This window comes from Typopeltis vanoorti, chromosome 8 (assembly GCF_054136105.1).
Source record: "Typopeltis vanoorti isolate ZY-2024b chromosome 8, IOZ_Tvanoo_1.0, whole genome shotgun sequence".
Lineage (NCBI taxonomy): Eukaryota > Metazoa > Arthropoda > Arachnida > Uropygi > Thelyphonidae > Typopeltis > Typopeltis vanoorti.
Window position 1 is genome coordinate 106,547,421 of NC_143556.1, and position 16,941 is coordinate 106,564,361.

General features: G+C 34.6%; 1 protein-coding gene across 9 annotated transcripts in view; it reads left to right on the plus strand.

Annotated features, from left to right (window-relative positions):
* Window positions 1–16,941, plus strand: part of LOC150104251 (uncharacterized) — a 1,804,220-nt gene that overhangs the window by 1,625,564 nt on the left and 161,715 nt on the right. The window lies entirely within an intron of this gene.

The window sequence follows — 16,941 nt, forward strand, 5'->3', positions numbered from 1 at the left end:
TATATTCTGCCAAGCTACATTTCTGTTTGTGTGCTTGTGAATGGCCCTTATATGCTGCTGCATTGGCTGCCTTTCCCCCCCATTATTATAATTTAACTATTACTTGCATGTATGCTTAACGTACAAAAGTATACTTCTTGAGAACAAAATTTATTCACAGAGGTGTTTGCTCTCTACAACACACCTTGTTTTAACACCAGGTAGCAAAGAAGGAGAGAGTATTGAAGATAGCGGAAATGCTCCTGAAAACCAAGAGTCACCTGAATCTCCAGAACTAAGTTTTGCTGAAAAACGAGATTTCTTTCAACGGCTTTCACTCTCTTCATCATCATCTACTGTAACCTTTTCTTCTCCCTCCAAGGTTCCACCCCCTCCAAAACAGTTTCATGATGACATGACAACTGAACAAGGAAAAGTTTTAGAAGAACCATTGAGCTTTGCAGACAGGCTAAAATTTTTTGAAAAAGGGACTGAACCATTAGGCCAGAAAGTTTCTGATAGTGATATGTTTGAAATAAAACAAATGAAAACTGAAATATGGGAAACACCTGATGAAGCTCAATATAAGGTACAGTCTGAACATGAGATAATGGATCAAGGGATTACAGAAAAGCTAGATGTACAGAAAGAGATATTTAAATCTGAACATAAACCTCCCAAAGAAATTATTTCTGATTACCTACCAACAACAGAGAAGCTGAGCTTATTAAAGGAAAACTTATCACAAATAGAAAGTGATGAACTGGAAGCTCCACATTACCTAACAGATATACCAGATAATACAGATTTGATCAGTATTTCTTTATTGCCTGATGGGGATGAGGGTAGTAGTAGTATTAGCACTCTTAAAAATATTCAGATTCAAGGAGATGAAGATTATGAGATATGTAGTGAACAGATTGCAATGATAGGTAATAGCAAAGATGAAACAGTTAAAATTGCAATGACTGAACAGATGGATTCATTGAAAGATCATACATATGATGATGATAAATGGGATATTGTTACAGATGATGAAATCAAGGAAATGAGAAATACAGATACAGAAGAAAAAGGAACTGAAGAAACAGTTCAATTACATTATCATTCTGATCATACTGCTTTTGCTTTCTTAAAAGAAGCCAAACACGATATTTCAAGTTCTCTTAAATATGACAAAGACTCGACAAAAATATCCGAGACTGAAAGTTTAGAAACAGTAGAACCACCTACTGAAAAGCATGCTAGCATAAAAGAAGCAATTTCTACTTTCCCTGAAAGTAGCAAAATACTTGAAGAATGCAAAATTCTTTCAACAAGTACTATTACAGAAAATGAAGAGCTCAGATTAAAATCTAGAAATGTGTTTGCGGGAGAAAATATTGATTCTACAAGGGAAGAAACAACTAAAAAAGGAATTGTTAGCAGTGAATCTTCTGAAGATCAAACATTAGAAGTACAGGACATTATTAATGCTCCTAACATTATTTCAAGAGAAGAAAAATCATATGTGACTACTGATGAAGGTGGGCAAGTAGAATCATCTGATTTAAATGAAGTTTATAGTTTATTAGAACCATATATTTCTAAAAGTGTTAGAGAAGATAATAGGGAAAGTACAGGTACTACTGAAAAAACAGCAATTGACAGTGTAATAGCAGGACTCACCCAAGCATCAGAAATCAGTGTTCCTGAACTGACAGAAATGGTGGAAGTTTATGAAGCACTTTCTATTTCACCTCAGTCCATTAAAGTTACAGAACAAGTTGAAGAGCACCTAGAATTAGATGAATTGCAACTACCCCAAGTTACACAGTCAGATGAGTCTGTTTCTGTAGATATCAAACTTAATGAAACAGGTGAAGAATTAACTGATGGTTCAAAAAAATCTTCAGGTGGAGATTCACTCAAAGAGTCAGAAATTTCTGAAAGAAAAGGTTTCATTCTGTCTTCTACTTCTGATGACCTAAAATTCAGAGAGAAAGATGAAGAATTAAGTGACGGTTCAAAAGTATATCCTGAAAGTGATGCATCAAGAGACAGTGTAGTTTCCAAAGGAAAAGATTTTATTTTCCTTGCTGGTTCTGAAGTTGGCAAATCTGCAAAGGAAGATCCAAAATTAACTCAAGATTTAAATAAATATCCTGAAAGCAGTACATTAAAAGACCCAATAGTTCTGAAAAGAAAAGATTCCATTTCTTCTATACCTGAAAGCAGTGATAGTCTAGATATGAACAAAGATGCTGAAGAGAAGGCTGTTCTGGATGAAACTTCTTTAACTGAATCACTAACATGCAGTAATGTGAATATAACTTTCGAAGAAGCAGAAAAATGCAAAACAGATTCTGATGTTGTTGAAGAATTTGTTTATAGTTCTAACACAATTGTTGAAAGTAAACAGAAAAAAACAGAACAAGAAGTAATTTTTGCTTCAATGGAAAGCATTGAAACTACAAAAAGACATGAAAAAGAAATGGTTGTAGAATATGAAAGAGAAACTGCACAATTTGCAGAAGAATGTGATGAAAAATCAGATGTAGTAAGCCTAATTAAAATAAGTTCTTATATTTCTAAAATTCCAGAAGAGCTTAGAAAGTCTTCAGAAACTGTTTCACAGGATTCTGCAGAGGAGGATTTCATTTTCAATGTAGAAAATGCCAAAGAACCAGAGAAGATAAGAAAACCAGATACACATGATTTAAGAAAAGAATATATAGAGAAATCTGATATCCTGGAGGAGATAAAAGGAACTCCTACATTGCATAAAATTTCTGAAAATGCTGATCTAGATGAAAGGAAAATTTCTGAAATGTTGCAAAAGAGTAGTCTGCAAGTGGATGATTTTTCAGAAAAACATGAAAAAGTAGCAGAAATCATTGAAAATTATACAAGTGAAAATAATATTAAATTACCACAAGATTTTGAAATAACAGAACTTTCAGAATTAAAGTTTGAAGTGAATAAAGAAATTGAAGAATCAAATACCATTACTCCAGATGGCATCAAAGTTTATGAAGATACCAAGGATGCTGATGTGTTAATGCATGAAAAGAGTGATACATTGGTTGATGTTATAATTTTCAAAAGTGAAGACCACAGAATTACTGAAAAATCAGACACTAGTTTCCTAAATGAAATTATGGCACAAAATTTAGATTCTGAAATCACTAAAGTTTCCATGGTAAAAGAAATGCAAACATTTGAGCAAGAATGCCTTCCAGATACTGTTCAGGACTCCCCAGTTCATAAAGTGGATGACACAGATGACAAACACATTGCATATACTTCATTGGAAGATAATGAAAATGCAGAATGGAAAATAGTCGAAATGCAAGCTGCTTCTTCTACTTTACAAATGTCAAAAATAGACTCAAAAGAAATTAAATCTGAAATGTTAGCATTTGATTCTAAACAAATACTTGAGACTCAAAAAACTGATGACACTGAAATAGGCCTTTTAAAAAACAGTCTTGGACAGAAATCAATCTTAGATCACGATGCTTGTGTGCAGCAGAAAGATATGGAAAGCGAGCAAAACATTTTGTTATTGCATCGCTTTGTGGACGAAACAGATAGCCCTGGACCACTCCTTGATACCACCGAAATACAGATTTCCACTAAAGACAATGAAGTATTAACAGCAGAAGCTTTTTCTGTCAAAAGAGTAGAAATTGATAAAACAGGACTGGGTTCTTTTGTCTTATCTGAATTTTCTCAGGAGCCAGGTTCAGCAAATGCTGAACTTTCTATAACAGAGGAAGTTGTTGCAGAGTTATCTAAAAATATCCCAAAGAATGTTGATATAATACACAAATCATCTGCCACTTTGCTTGATGAATTTGAATCAGGAGATTTTTTTAAAGGCTGCACAGTAATTAAAGATGACTTAGAAACCAAAAAAGAAGAACTTGTTCACTCAAAAACTACTTTAACTACAGAAACTGTAAAAGAATTTTATGAAACACTAGACCGTACTGTTGAGACTGTACTAGATATATCCAAGATAGAGGATCAATCAACAGTTCAAAAAGATGATAATGAAAAGCCATCTCATGATAAAAGTGATTCTGAGTTTAATCAGATTGTAAAAGAAAGTGAAAACATAAATAAGAAAGAGAAACTTTTCAGAGAAACTGATGAAGGAACAGAAAAAATTATAATTACAGACATGAAAAAAACAACTGATGTATTTGCTATAGAAGAAGATGATAATGATGGTGAAATTTTTGGAAAGAAAGATATAGCAAAGGCAGTTAGCAATATACCAGAAGGAGAAATCATTCCACAAAAGAAAGATGTAGAAATTTCACTTTCTTGTCAAGAAAAAGTAATATCGAACATAGAAAATGAAGAAACTTTCACAGCTTCTCAAATTATTGAAACTCAGCAAATGTCAGATGGAGAGGCAGTAGATACAAAGGTGACAGCAGGCAACAGACTACATAAAGTACATGATGGTTTCCCACACGACAAACATACTCATGAAAGAATAACTAAGGAGGTAAATCACATAGAAATTGTGCCACTTCTTCAACTATCTGAAAGGATTACAGATGTGCCAGTCGATCTCAACGGTCATGAAGCTCAAGGAAAAGAATGTGTTTTTCTTAGAGAAGTAACTTTTGAAGATAGAACTGAATATAGTACAGAGGATATTACATTGCCTTTGACTGAAGAAGTGATTTCTTCAAGTGAAGAAAATCAGGAGACAAAGCAAGCATCTAAATTACTTTCAATTGGAGAAGCAGATAAAAAGAAGAGAGAAGAATCATTAGATGTTTTAGAAGAAAATCTACCAAGCAGTAGTCACATTTTGCACCACATTGCACCACATTCTGCCAATGCAATAGAAGAATCTTCCCAGCTTCCTGATGATTCTGTTGATGGAAAAGTGATATATCCAGAAGAACAAGAAACAGATGCTATGTTAGTATTTCAAAGAGCTTATGTAGCACAACAAGACAGAGTGGGAAAGGAGAAAGTAGAATCAGTTGAAGTGACACAGTTCAAAGAATATTCAAAAGAAGTGTTTTCTGTTTCTCCTGAGCACCTGATTGGAAAAATACCAAAGCAGATAAAAGTGGAAGCCACTACAGATAGATTCCTCGAAGAAGGAGGAACTGGAACTGATGCAAAATTAGAGGATTTTCTGAAATCAATGACACATCCCATTTCTTTCTCAGAAGATGTTTCTTTACCACCCAATTTAGAAAAACTAGATAAAAGAACTGAAGAATGGGTAGATCAGAGTGGTGAAATATTGAAAGAAGATAGTATGAGAGAGCTCAATATGGAAGGTCTAGAAAATGGAATTATCTTTGAAGAAAGAGTTCCAACTCTAGAAGACGAGCCCCAGAAAAGAAGTTCGCCCACTGTAGAATCATTTGATGATGAAGCAAGAGTTGAAAAATGTGATACTGATATAATGATGCAGTTACTTGATTATGTTTCACGGAGCGAAATTGAACTAGCTGAGGTTCGAACAGAAGATGAAGCTCCTGATATAGAGGAGGATATATCACCTTCAGCTGAAGAAGATGCTGATGTTCAAGTAGAATTAGAAGAATCAAAAGAAAATGAAGAAGATACAAATTTTCCTATTTCTAACAAATCTTGTACAGATGGTATCACAAACTTAAGTAAGATAAAGGAGGAAAACTTAATAAAACCTGTTTGTGAAAAAATGGAATGCTTAACAACTAGTCCACATAAGTCATCAGTTGACACAGTTACTAGTCCGACTCGAAAAGAGCCAATCTCTGAAGATGCAGATCACACAACAAAAGAAACTGATTCATGCAATGAATTTCCAGGTGGTTCAGCAGTTGTCACACATGAGTTTCATCCACAGTCATCTCTAGAAGTAGAGGTTGGGAGTCGAGAAAGTGATGATTTTGGAACACACGTTCACAAAGATCATTTAACTCATATAGATATATTACAGAGAAGGATAAGGAATGATGAAAAATTAAGTTGTACAAATATTTGCATAGAACACACCTTGTCGGAAACTGAAGTTACTCTGCCATTGCCGCTAAAAGAACACACCATTGTGTTACATTCTGAAGATATATCTTCTGTGTCTGTTGAAGTAACAGCCAAATTGCAGTCAACAGAACTTATGCCATCTGATGATGTCTTAGAAGATAATCATTCAGGTATTTCTGTATTAAAAGAGAAATGTGGGAAGGAAAATGTGGAATCAATGCTGCTGATTTAAAATAATAATAATATAGGGATTAATGTTGGCAGTGCAGTTGCTTACATCTTTCACTAACTTCCACTGATTATAATTTTCTCCTAACAACTAAAGAATTTTGTATGATTTTGTTGTTTATGTATTTATTTCTAAGTATAATTAAATTTCAAAACTAGAGAGAAATACATATTTTTTTATGCATTTGATGTCTTTAACTTGATTTCTGGTATACATATATTTATGTATCAGTTATATATTTTTTTCTTTATACCACTGTAATTTTGTTTAAACAATTCGCTGAAGAGCAGCACTGTTTGCAGCATCTGGGCATAGCAATCTGTTAACACTGTAAGTAATATTTTTCAGAGAAGAGCAGCATTGTCTCCAAATTTTTTCCGTTTAATATTTGAATAATAATAATCACTGAAAATGTATTTTTAAGTTACTGTAAAGTACCACCTTTGGATATGTTTTTAGTGACATGGGAACTAAGTATTATTAAAAATATGCAGATAACATACATTACCTAATTACCAATTTTTTTGTAATTTGGTTTAGTAATATTTGGTTCTTATTAACATCAGATATCCTAGAGTCAAAAGACACATCAATTAATATTCTAGACTTTTCTTTCTAGAAAGAGAAAGTGTTAGACTAAAATGAAACATAGTATAATGTTGAGCAGTATGTGTGTGTGTGTGTGTGTGTGTATATATATATATATATATATATATATATAGTTAATATTTGTACTCAGATAATATATTTATCTTCAGAAAATGAAAATGGATATTATGGTGGTATGTTGGAGGATGTCTTAGCTTGGATCTCATGGGTATTATAATTAACATTGGTGGAATCATGGGGTCAAAATACCTATTGTGAGAGGTGTTCACTTCAACTACAGAGCTCATCGAACTACATCTTAAGATTATTCATGAGAAATGGTGCATAATCATGTTCAATTAATCATATTCATTAGCACAAATAACAGTGATGTTTCAAAAACAGGCCTCTGTGGAATATCACTAGTGATTCTCCTCTTCTTAGATACTACTTCTCCATAGACTTGCTGCTACCTATTTGTTCAGACTCATTAATCTATTATCTAACCTGATCCATTCCAGTTGGGTTACCAAATTGCCATATAGAAATATATCAAGGAACTCTTTACAAAATACAAATATTCTACTTTATATGCACTCCTCTGTCCAATGCATTTGTTAACTTGTAATATATATAAACAGATTTCTAAAATGCATCACTTTAATAAACTCATGCTGACCATCACAGAGAATGCTGCTGTTATCAACCTATTTCTGGATCCTAGCCCTTGCCAACTTTCCATTATTTTCACCACAATTCCTGACTGACACACAAGTTGGGTTAATTCTGAGCTTTACTCTTATTACTTCTTTTGTGAAGTATAACAATTTTGTCTGCTTTCCATTCCTTTGGAACTCACTCTGTGACAGAACTCTATTGATATCATTGAGACTTCCTGCCTTATTGCTTAATTTCCGATAGCTCTTGTTCACTCACTATCAGTCACTCCTTCACCATTCAAGCTTCTCATGATGCTACACTTATAAAGAGAATATACACTTATTTGAATATATTCTCTATAGCAGTTACAGGAAAAATTTCATCCATTAGCATTACCCTCCCATAATCATTCTTTTTATTTTGCAGATATTTGCTTGGTTGAACAGCAGGAAGGAGGTGATGACAAGAGGCCATCCCTGGAAGTTACGAAAGGAATCTGTGAGCAAGAGGGTTAGGAGTGGTTTCTTTGCATGGAGGGTGGTTGAACCATGGAATGCATTGCCTGATGGAGTGGTGAGAGCGAGAACTGTCAATGAGTTTAAGGAATGGTATGATAGACTTTGTGTTTCTTGGGGGGGGGGGGGGACCCTCCCCCTCGATGGAAGCCTGAATAATAATAATAATAATATATCAAACAAACTGTCTGGGATTTGGTTTTTTTTTTTTTTTTTAAGACAGTTTTTTTTGGTTAGAAGGTACTAAGTCTGCTACCACAACACAAGCTCAGAAAACAGGGACTTGGTGGTGTTGGTGGGAGATGAAGTTCAGGGGACACATTGCTAAGGTGTCCACGATTGCACATAGGATTACTTGGTTATTGAGGAACATACTAGCATCCAGAGATAAAGAGGTTATTATTCCCCTTTATAAGGCGTTGATACTTCCACATTTGGATTACTGTGCTCAAGTCTAGTCACCTGGATTATTAACTTTTTATAATAGAATGACATCTGAGTTGGACAAAGGAAATGGCTACACAGTGGTATTTCTGGATTTTGCTAAGGCTTTTGACAGGATACCATATGGAATACTGTTGTGCAATTGGAGCAGATGGGGATGGATACTAAACTGGTGATATGGGTAGGAGAATGGCTCAGAGAGAGAGATACCAGAAGGTGGTGTAGAGGAGCAGAGTCCAGGATGAGGCAGGTAACCAGTGGAATGCCTCAGTTGTGCTTGGGCCATTGTTGTTTAATTTGTACATAAATGATATAGGAAATGGCTTAAAGGGAGATATTCAGTTGTTTGCTGATGATGCAAAGTTGGGTAGCGCAATAAAAAAATCAAGCTGATGTTGAGAATTTGCAGGATGATTTAAATAAGCTGGCAAAATGGGCAAAAAGTAGTGAATATCAGTTCAATGTGGAAAAGTGTAAAGTTATACATTTTGGGATTAAAAGATTACCAGCTGTGTACTACATTGATGGAAAGGTACTCCAAGAGATTGATGAGGCTAGGGACTTAGGGGTGTTGGTAGCTAGGGAGATGAAGTTCAGAGGACACATTACTAAGGTGTCCAAGATTGCACATAGGATTACTTGGTTCTTGAGGAACACACTGACATTCAGAGATAAAGAGGTTATTATTCCCCTTTATTAAGCATTGATACTTCCACATTTGGATTACTGTGCTCAGGTCTGGTCACCTGGATTTCTTGGAGATGAGGAGGTTGTGGAGAGGGTTCAGAGGAGAATGACTAAGTTGGTGAGTGATGTAAAAAATGCTCCCTACATTGATAGATTGAGAGCTTATGGATTGCAGAGCTTGGTTGATAGGTGGATTAGAGGGGGATATGATAAAAACATTTAAATTACTAAAGATTTTTATAAGATTGATGCAGGGGAAATGTTTCAGCTGTGTGATAGTGATGGAAGAACAAGAGATCATCCCTGGAAATTAAGGAAAAGTGTGGTTAACAAGGGTGTGAGAATGAGGTTTTTCACCTGGAGGGGTGGTAAATGAGTAGAATGCATTGTCTGACTCAGTTGTGAGTTCTTCATCTGTAAATGAATTCAAGAAGAGATATGAGAGATATTGCTTTGATGGTTTGGGTTTCCTGCGATGAGTCTACTGATTCCATGGAGATACCCATAATAATAATAATTATAATATTTTGTAATCAGTGTGAAGTGTGATAAGATCCTCCCAATTACAAGCAGTTTATTACTAGGGTGTAAAAATAACAATAATTTTTTTTTACAATGTCACCCCTGCAAATCTGATGATTTCATTAATCCAACATGATTATTTTTCCAGGGTTCTGGTAATTTCTCCTTCCACAGAATCCAATCTAGTATTTCTATTGCATACATTGTTGGTCTGTTTTCAAGCAATATGCCCAGCCAATTCCCACTTCAGATGTTTCACTCTTTCTATAATGTCAGACTTTGGTTTGAGTTCTTATCCAAGTTTTCCTTTTGCAATCCAGTCTTGTGATATCAAGCATACATCTTTCCATACTAAACTGTGTTGCTCTTAGTTTTTAAGTTTCCTTGCATTAAAATGTTCATGGTTCACAGCCATATGTCAATACAGACAGAATGCACTGCCATTCCACATAAAACAGTGGGTGGTATAATGATACAAATGACAGATTCTATTCCACAGGGTTCAGTCCTTTGACCACTGTTCAATCTTTATGTCAGTGATAGTGATACTGTCACAAGATTACAGGGAGATGTTCAGTTGCTTTCAGATGATGTGAAGTTTGGGATGGTTATTACTAATAATGCTGATGTTTTAGTTCTTTAAGAGAATTTGAATAAGCTGCAGTGGTGGTCAAATGAACGAGGATGTCAATTTAATGTAACTAAACGTAAGGTTATAAAATTTGGGATCCAGATGGGATGCTTCACACTCATTTAGTGACTGGAAGAAGTGGAAGAAGCAAGGGATCTTGCAGGGTGATTATAGATAGATATTTAAAGTTCCAAAGACATATTGTAAAGGTTGTGAAAACATCTCAGAGAAATGTAGCAATGTTGAGGAGAACATTGACCATGAGAGATAAAAGTGTGCTGGTCCTAGGTATAAAGCATTTGATCAGAATACATATGGATTTTTGTGCTCAGATCTGGTCTGAGCTGAGATTTGAAGGGGATGAAGTAACCTTAGAGAGGGTGCAGAGATGGATAACAAAATTTATGTCAGTTGTACATCATTTCAGATGTCATTAGTCTGAGGGCATGTGGAGTGCAGAGTTTGGTGAATAGAAGGCAAATGGGGGAAGGGGGGAGGATATGATCGAGACATTTAAGCTGTTGAAGGGTTATGATTGCATTAACACTGAGATTTTTCATATGATAGAACAATTATGCACATTAATAGAAGAGCACATGTAGAGTCTATGGCATTACATTTAGCTGTAGTAGTGGTGTTGATGTTGGAAGAAATGGCGTTTATCGTTGAGCATTATTTTCATTCCTACGAAGTTGGTAGAGCAAAATGGTCCAAGCCTATGATATGTTTATGAGAAGTTTGTTCGCCATTTCAATAAGCATGCCCCAAGCAATAGTGCCATCATTACCTTAATTGAGAGTTTTCGACATATCGGGAGCATTCTGCTGCAATACAAAGGGCATTCGGGGAGACCACGAACTGTTAACACAAATGAGAATCATGGGCGTGTGCTGGAGCAAGTGTTACAATCTCTGTAAAGCAGTCAATGCTGAATAACGGTAAACCTTGGGATACCGAGACAGTCACTACACAGAAATCTTAAGGAGCTGAGTGCCTTTTTGTACATCATTCAGGTGGGTAAGTGTTTAACAGCAACGGATTACTCTGCACAATGGGAATACTGTGCACACGTGCTGGCCAATGTCTATGAAGTTCCATCCTTCCTCCATAATGTCTGGTTCTTGGATGAAGCGCATTTCCATCTAAGCTATCATGTAAACAGATGAACATACAGGTTTCTTGGTTTGTTTCTCAAAACCTGAATATGTTCAAGAGAAACCTCTTCACAGTGAGAAACTCACTGCATGGTGTGCGATTTCTGGCCATGCCATAATTGGGCCCTACTTCAGTGAAGAGGGTGGTGTAACCATGATCTTGAATAGTGAACGCTACATCGAGAATGTGTTGGTTCCGTTCACCCACGATCTGCATAGGATGCGTCATTCCAAAAACATTCCATCTCATGCAGGTATTCAAACAGGATGGAACAACTTGTCACACATCACGTAGTTCTAGAACCTATTTATCAGAACACTTCCACAGGCGGCTCATTTCGAGGTTCACAAAATTCCCGTATCCTTCACGTTCTCCTGATCTCACATCATTTGATACCTTCGTTTGGGGTATGTTGAAGGAATGGGTATTCCACCATCACCCACCTTCAAACCTTGATGAACTAAGGGATAAAATTACATGATATGTTTAGCAGATGTCCCAACCATTTTTATCCAAGATGACAGAGAACCTTCACATGCAATATGAAACCTGTCTTGAAAGACAAGATGCCCATTTCGCACACATAATCTACTGCCATTAATGCTTTATTTGACCAAGATTCTATCAATAGTTATGGATGTACATATCATCATGTGTAAAGAGAACCTTCACATGCAATATGAAACCTGTCTTGAAAGACAAGATGCCCATTTCGCACACATAATCTACTGCCATTAATGCTTTATTTGACCAAGATTCTATCAATAGTTATGGATGTACATATCATCATGTGTAAACATATTTTTTTTGTTAATAAACCCATTTACTCCATAACATATATTGTTGTAGTTGTATACTCTGCATCCCAACCTAGTCTACCAAATTTCAAGACCTTGTAACACTTTGCAACATTAAACTGATAGCTCCAATCAATAGCCCACTCATATTGTCTATTCATATCTTCCTGCAAGGCCCAATGTCTGCTCTACTGTTCATAGCCTTTGCAACTTTGCATCATCAGCGAATAGCAGCACATCTCCAGTTAAGCTAATCCTAATGTCATTAATATATGAGTTAAACAATAATGGTCCCAAAGCAAATCGCTATGGCACTCCTCTAATGATCTTCTTCTTTTGAGATACTCTTCCATATACAACCTGCTGATACCTGTCTGATGGACAATCAGCTATCCAACTTATTAATTTGTTATCTTATCTTATCCCATCTGTTTCAATTCAGCTACTAGCTTGTCGTGTTGCAGTCTATCAAAGACCTTTGAAAAACCAAGTACACCACTGTATATGCATTTCCTTTATCAAGTGAGTTTTGTCAGCTTATTGTAATATATAAGCAGATTGTTGAAACATGACCTCCCTTAACAAACCCAAGTTGACTATCATAAAGGATACTGCTATTATCAACTCGCTTCTGAATTTTAGTCCTCACTAACATCTCTGATATCTTAACAAGTATCCCAGACACACAGATTGACCTATAATTTGTAGCCTTAGTCTTATATCCCTCTCCCCTTCTGTGAAGTGGAATAATTTTCCCGTCCTTTCCTTTGAGACTCACCCTGTTGCAAGATTCGTGTTAAATAGTTGTGCCAAAGAAGTCTTTAATTCCATAGAGCATTCCCTCAAGATGTGGCAATATACTGTCAAATCTCATTGCCTTATTAATATCAAGTTTACTTAATTTCTCATATACTTCCTGCTCATTCATCATGAGTCCCTCCTCTGCTATGCATTCTGCACTCCAGCTTCTCCTGATGTTCCTTCACAAGGATGAAATAAACTGATAATTGAACAATTCCACTATATCCTCTGCACTGTTAATAATCTGCCAATGTCATTAACTAGCATCATCCTCACCATAGTCAATTTTCTTTCTACTTGTCACACACTGAAAGAACTCCCTAGGATTTTCTTAGCTTGCCTGGCAAACTTATTCTTCTAATACTGCACTTTTGCTGCCTTTACCAACTGAGTCATTTTTCTGGCCTATTTTTGTACTCTTAATGCAACTGATCATTACCAACATTCATCTTGTATTGTCTCCATAGTGTCTTCTTCTTCCATATTTCACACTTAATCTCTTCATTCATCCATTATACTCTTACCATGTTTAGTCTTTTCACCTTTTGGGATATATACCCAAACACTGCTGCTGTTAAATATCAATGGACACTGTGTGGCCATTGATGAATGGCCAAACAGTGTCTATATCCTTCCACTCAACTCCTCTTTCTATGCTATAGCTCCCAGTTGTCTCCTAATCTTTCCATAATCACTAGCCTTGTAGTTCCACATATATCCCTTCTTTATGGAAGTTCTTATGTGACTGGCCGTAACCATGTGATCGCTTCATCATCACTCTCTCTCTCTCTCCAACCGGAGGAAGATTAGACACTCCATTCACAATTTCATCCTTCCATGATCTAACCAGATCCTAGCCCTCATGTACTCTCCGTTACATGCTGCCTAAGATTGTTCTCCCTTAAGAACTCAAGAAATTCATTCTCTTTATTCCCTGATGCAGAAAATTCACCAAAAACAGTTTATTTTAAGACAATTTATCAATGAACAATTAAACAATAGGCAGTTTATCAAAAACAATTCATTGAAGTTAATCAAAAAAACAATTCATCAAAAAGGCAGTTCCTGTAAAACACAATTCATCAAAAAATAATTTTATCAAAAGGCAATTAATCGAAAACTGATAATTCACTGAAAACTCACAATTTACTGAAATCGCTGTTCCCTAAAAAATTAGTTATAAAAAAAAACATATAAGTTGAAAAAAATATAAACAAAGGATGTTAGAACAGTTAGTTATTCATAAATGAAAGCAAAACTAGTATAAACTATAAAAGCAACAATATGCCCATATAAAGTACAAAATTTAACCACAGCTATATTTAATCAACAAAAACTAATATGGAAAATAATTCATTATTAAAAACATATATATATATTTTTAGTTACCTTGCATGTGTTACTAAAAAACACTGTGTTCATGAAATATAGGAATTTAGGAGTGATTAATATCAGGACATGTTTGCCAGTATTTTTTTATCCTTCATATCTGAATTTTGCAGTTTTTAGTTAAATACAAAGTGATACACATATCCTAAATGGATGAATAATAATCAATACTGATGGTTCACTGGCAAAAATATATTGTCCTAGATGCCTCATAGCATGGAATCTGTATGTGTTTAATAAAAGACATGTACATAATAATTATAACACTTATTATTATTATTATTATTATTATTATTATTATTATTATTATTATAGTTGTGAACATATTAGGTAGAACAAAATTTTTGTCGAGAGATAGGTCACCATCTACACAATGAAGTATCATGTACACTTACAGAATAATGTTCTAAAATACAACAAAATAATTATTACGTCTCAATGGCCACTGCATATTTTGAGATACCTGTCAAAAGGCAATCATAATTGCCTTTCGTAAGTCAGGGTTCCAGAATTATTAATATTCCCATAATCCATATTTCCCAAATAACAATCATCAATTGCTCTGATCAGCCGCTCGTGAAAGATTCTGGTAAAAATGATAATTAACTCTCAACTTTTATGGGTTCTGGAGAGAAACAGCTTTTTTTTTTTTTTTTTTTTTTCAAAACACAATCTGGCTTCTGAAAATACCATTCTATCACTGATAATCTTGTCTGGTTGGAGGCATCCATTTGAGATTCTTTCCTAAAATGTGAGCATTTATTATTGATTTTCTTCAATATGGGAAAAGCATATGACACTGTTTGGAGATTTGGAATGCTGAAAGACATATAATTTTGGTTTTGGAGGGAATCTCCCTGTTCTTATCAAAAACTTTTTATCTAACTGAATCTTCCAACTCTGAGTAGAAAATGCCCTCCCCCACACATATAACCAAGAAAAGGAGTCCAACAAGTTCTGTTTTAAATGTCACACTTTTTGTAATCAGGGTCAACTCAAAAACAGAACAACTACCTCCAATAGTAAGTAATGCCCTATATGAGGATGACTTTACCATCTTATGTCACTCCTGCAATATGAGGATCATAGAAAGAAGCTGTAGTAAAGCCAGTGATCAGCTCTCAAAGTGGCACTTGCAAATATTGTGGTATCTTGCTAATCCGAACAAATAAAAACCGTGCTTGTTCGGATTAGCGAATTTCGCCACAAGAGACAAGAATAACTAGCATTTAAGACAAACATAATCAGATTCTAATGGTATATCAATTTAATTCTGTAAATAAATTAACTGATAGAAAAAAGCTACTGTACTGTAATGTAAAACAAAAAAATTAATACAGTACACAAGTTTATTTTAGTAAAAAATTTAATTTGTATGTAGCTATATTGTTGAGGATTCTGATTTAATAAAATTGCATAGTTCAGTGTGTAACTTAATTTGTGTAAAAAAAATATTACTCTCTTGTACACAACACGAAAAAAGTTTCACAAAATAACGCACAAAAAAGGTCTTTATTTCTTTGTAAAAAAGTCACTGATTTTCTTTTGCTTCTTGGAAGCTAAACTTTTTTCGAATGCTTCTTCTTGGAGCTGCATTAGCAACAAAATTTTATGGAATGGCATATCATTCTTCTTAGCACATTCTATACACATAGTAAAATTGTCAGCTGCCTCTTCATGTTTTACTTTTTTTTCTTCAAGTTCTTCATCAACTTCTAATTCATTCTGTAGCGTCATATTTATAATTTCAGCATCTGATTTGATTTTGAATTCACTTTCGGTTCTACCTATAATCCATTCCGTAACATCTGTTTGTGAAATTTCAACATCTGGATTTATATTTTTAATCAAATTATGCACACTTTGAATTTCCTCTTTTTGTGTATATTTGTGATTCATGCCGACAATACAGTAGATACTGTACAGAATAAAAAAGCAAACGTGAAAACACAAATCAAAATAAGCCTCCAGTATAACCATATGATCGACTGTACGAAAAAAAAAATGCTGTACTGTAATAATAATAAAATAAATAATAGTTAATAATAATTATTAAATAAAAATAATAGTACACAAAATAATAATACGTAATAAATAAAACTTTTCTTTCAAACCGCAGTTCAGATTACTGGAGGGTTCGGATTAGCGAGATACCACTGTAGTTTCAGATTTTCACAGCAGAAGACAGTTTGTGTGTGCTTTTGCCACAGACATGGTCTTCATCCTGACCCAGAACTCATACTAGAACAATTACTAATCTCATTTGCATTGGAAACTAAGATCTTGGGACTGATATATGATATATATCAGTCTCAAGTTTACTTTCATATCATATATATGGTTTTTTTGATTTTTTAACGATACTTGTGACATAATGATTAGAAATATATGCACGTTAACACAAGAATAATGTTTAATTTGCCAAATATTTCAGTCTAAATATTACAGACCATCTTCAGTGGCTACATAGGAATAGTTTTTAAAATACGAACAATTGATCATTCATACATAGAACGAGCCGCGTGATGTCATATCGTTAAGTATTAGATATTAGAA